Source organism: Lepidochelys olivacea, assembly GCF_965140295.1.
Source record: "Lepidochelys olivacea isolate rLepOli2 genome assembly, chromosome: 6".
Taxonomy (NCBI): Eukaryota; Metazoa; Chordata; order Testudines; family Cheloniidae; genus Lepidochelys; species Lepidochelys olivacea.
In genome coordinates this window covers 13,528,961-13,533,231 of record NC_140416.1, presented here as the reverse complement: position 1 = coordinate 13,533,231, position 4,271 = coordinate 13,528,961, and the positions used below count along the sequence as shown (strand labels likewise).

Sequence of the window (4,271 nt, the reverse complement as noted above, 5' to 3'; positions counted from 1 at the left end):
GGATTTCAAACTTGGCTTTCTCACATCCACTGGGCTACATGTTATGGGAGGACTGGGGGAGGGAACAGCAGCACCACCTCCTCCTTCTTCTCTGGCCATTTTATGAATGGCTGAAACCTCTCATATCAAAATTGCAATAATTTTAGGCCAACCAAAACCACATTTCTAGTTGAATACATGACCTGTCTGAAAGAATTTCCGTAGCTCTCCATAAGTGTGGCATTTCAGTTAGGATGACTGAGAGTGTGACAGTTGGGTCAAATCTGTGAAGGTTGCACCAGATAAATGGTGCTTCAGTACTCCAGCTACATGACCCCGCTATGTGGTTGTCACTCACAAGGAGCATGCAGACCTCCACGATTTTTGTTTAATAATTGCACTTCCTTCGCATTATGGCCCTAATACCAAAGTAAGAGTTCTACCTGAAAACATTCTCAGTTTATCAAAGTGTTTACGTTGTATTACCTTTCTGCAGAGAGACCAAAAGCCCTTCAGTACATCGAGTCAAAGTTAGAAAAGGAGAAATACAGAAGCAGGAAACTAAAGCTGAGAGATGTCCTGGAAATCACACCAGAAAGTCTAAAGAACTGCCCTCCTCAGACAACAGGAGATTTACCTTGGCATTTCCTCAGGAAGCTCATGGCTCTGAATGGGATGGCAAGAAGCACAAGCCTTGAGCACCCACTGATCAAACACTAACTATGGACAAAGAGGAGCTGGATATTCCTGAAGATTTTACTTTTCTCAGTGACACAGACACCAGTGATTCCCTGCACACCCTTGATGTTCTCTGTGCCATTCTGCTTTCCTCAGACAGTTTCCTACAGCAGGAGATCCTGTCCAAAATGTCCATGTGCCAGTTTGCTCTCCCTCTGCTGCTACCTGCCCTCGACACCCCCAAGTGCACCCTACTGCTGTGGGCCATGAGGGACATGGTGAGGAAGTGGAGGCCGCACTCCCTGTCAGAGAGCAGAGGGTTCAGAGAGGAGAGCCTGGTGCTCACGTCAATGCCAACCATTTCCTTTGTGCGGATGGGGAGCTGCAGCTTCTCCAAGTCCCACCTCCTCAATGAGGTTCTCAGCCCCTCCCAGCAGCACCAGGATTTCTTCATCCATCGAGACATGGAGTCTGGGAACATCCCTCGGGAAATCGCAGGTGGGCTGCTCGAGATTTCCTGGTATTTCCCTGCTGGGAGGGAGAATCTGGATCTTTTCCCAGAGCCTGTTGTGGTTGCAAACCTGCGGGGAGACATTGAGTTGCACTGGCTGCAGTTCAGCTTTTTAACAGAGGTCTCCTCAGCAGTGTTCATATTAACGGAGAGCATCAGTGAGAGAGAATTCACGCTGTTATCATCTCTGCAGGGATCAGCCACTAAATACTACTTCATCTTCAATTATCAGGCTGGGAAAGCCAAGCAAACGCTGGAATTCCTGAAAAAGTTAGCCTCGATGCTGAAACTGAACAAGTCACATGTGCTGTGGAAAGGAGGTACCACAAATAAGGCACAATTTGTAAAAGTTCTGCAGTCTGCAATAGCAGCCATAATGAAATCTTCTCCCAAGAGAGTGAGTATAGAAGCCATGGCTGAGACAGCACGTCAATTAGGCATCCAGGTAGATGAGGATAACAAGGAATGTCAGACCCCAAACACATATGCAAAGGAAATCACTGCACAAATCAAAGATGTGGCAAAGTACAAGAGGGAAAAGCTGAGACTCCAAGGGGAGACATGGAGAAACTTGGCTGAAGTGGATAAAGAGCTGTGCCGAATGAGAAAGCAAGGAGACACCCCACTGGAGAACTATAAATCTCAGCTGAAAAAGAAATTAATGGATTTATGTGCTCAGCAGAATAAACATGACCTCACTGATGGTTTGATTACATTTATTACTGGAATAGAACACCTACATCACAGGGAGAAACATTACTTCCTGAAATGGATGAAGTTTGGCCTGGATCCCATTGCTAGGGAGAATCTTTCTAAACTATGGGATCAATATAAAGAGAAATGCAAAAACTCAAAAGATGACCCCAAAATGTTTGCAGAGTTAGACAAATTAATCTCTGCCAGTTCCTTAGGAGTGGAGTATTTCATGCATGAGTTGGGGCAGTTTTATGAAGCGGAATGCTCAATGCTTAAAGAAGGTAAAATGGCAGAAAGCCAAAGGCAATTCACCCATCTCCCAAGCATAGCAGCTGACCTCATGCTGAAAGGGTTTCCCTTGGAGATCATTGATGGAGACATTTCCAACATCCCACTGCAGTGGGTAACAGATGTTCTGAGTCAGCTTGATGCCAAGCTGGGGGGAAGGTACAGAATGCCGGTTCTGACGGTGCTGGGAGTACAGAGCACTGGGAAATCCACCCTCCTCAACACCATGTTCGGCCTGCAGTTTGCAGTGAGCAGTGGCTGATGCACACGGGGAGCCTTCATGTTTCTCATTAAAGTGGCAGGGAACTTTCAGCAGGAACTGGGCTGTGATTTCATCCTGGTGATAGACACAGAAGGCTTGAAAGCCCCCGAACTGGCCAAGCTGGAGGATAGTTATCAACATGACAATGAGCTGGCCACCCTGGTGATTGGACTGAGTGACATCACCATCGTTAACATGGCCATGGAGAATGCCACTGAAATGAAAGATGTTCTGCAAATTGTGGTCCATGCATTTCTCAGAATGGAGAAAATTGGGAAAAAAACCAACTGCCAGTTTGTGCATCAGAATGTCAGTGACGTGTCTGCACATGAACAAAACATGAGGGACAGGAAACACCTCCTGGAACAGCTGAATGAAATGATCAAAGTTGCAGCAAACATGGAAAAGAAATGCAAGGAGATGAATTTTTCTGATATTATGGATTATGATCTGGAAAAACACAATTGGTACATTCCTGCTTTGTGGCACGGACTCTCCCCCATGGCTCCAGTGAATTTGGGATACAGTCAAAAGGTTTATGAATTAAAGAAATATTTGTTTGAATTTCTGAAAGATTGTTCACAAGAGAGAACTCCCAAGGACATTCCCCAATTTCTTGAATGGGTGAGGAGCCTGTGGAATGCTGTAAAACATGAGAAGTTCATTTTCAGCTTTAGAAACAGCCTTGTTGATGAAGCCTATAACCAGCTGTCTGTGAAGTATGCAGAGTGGGAATGGGGTTTCCGGAAGGAGATACCTTTCTGGGTATCTGAAAAGGAAACTTTCATCCAAAATCAGCCACCAGATAAACTAGACCCTAATCTTTCAATCAGACTAAAGAGTGAGGCACAGGAAAAACTGAGGCAAGAAGCAGAGAAGATTTTGAATCATTTACAACAGTATTTTGAAAGTGGAGCAGCAAATCTGCACCTGATAGAAAAATACAAAGAAGATTTTAGAAGAAGTGCCAATAGTCTCAGGAATGAACTGGAGAGTTATTCATTCAGCAAGTGGCAAGAAGCGATTCATATTAAAAAAGGCCAACACAAAACAGACTCTGTCCTGTCAGAGTACAAGAGAAAAATTGAAGAGAAAGTGGATGGGCTTCTGAACCATTGCAGGAAAAGCAACTGCAAATTAAATAATGATGAACTGGAGAAGGAATTGGAGAACATGTGGAGAGAGACATTGTCAGAATTATCACTCATTCCTTTACAGAGACGCAACATATTTGAAGATGTGGAGTTCCAGCTGAGAAGAGACCTAGCGGATAGGGGCAGTGCAGTCTGGAAGATGTTACAGGATGCCAAAAGCTTGTGTGCTTATAAAACACAAAATTTCAAAATGAAAAAGGAATACTTAGACTTAAAAGTGTTCAGAGGTTACACACTATCAATATCAGGTGTGAAAGAATTCTTGACACAGGAAGGCTGGCATAAAACAGAGGCTTTAGCTAAATCCTTAATAGAAGAGTGCAATAGTTACACTGATGGAAAAGTAAATGGCAAAGCAGATTATGATGAAACTTATTGCAGAGAGTTGTTCTAAAGAGCCTAAAGGAAGCCTTTACATTGAAATCAAAAACAGGCTGAGAAATTCTTTTGTGAATGGAGAATTACAGAAGTTAATTCCCTTAAATGTAATGGTGATTCTCTTTTAATATCAGACACAGGTTGCAGCTTCCAAACAGATAAAGAAACAATGCTATTTCACATTTCACATCCCATCACATTTCACATCACATATCGATGTATGGTAAAATTAAAGAAGGAGGGAAAGACCCAAATGTGGAGATTCTGCACCTCTGTCTTAAGGAGCAAATCGCCAAAATCCCAATTTGTCCTCACCACTGCATTT

At 43.6% G+C, this 4,271-nt stretch overlaps 1 pseudogene across 1 annotated transcript; it reads left to right on the top strand.

Annotated features, from left to right (window-relative positions):
• Positions 1-537: 537 nt before the first annotated feature.
• Positions 538-3,962, top strand: LOC311522764 (up-regulator of cell proliferation pseudogene; annotated as a pseudogene). The gene has a single exon. The product of its transcript is annotated as an up-regulator of cell proliferation pseudogene (transcript).
• Positions 3,963-4,271: the final 309 nt, after the last annotated feature.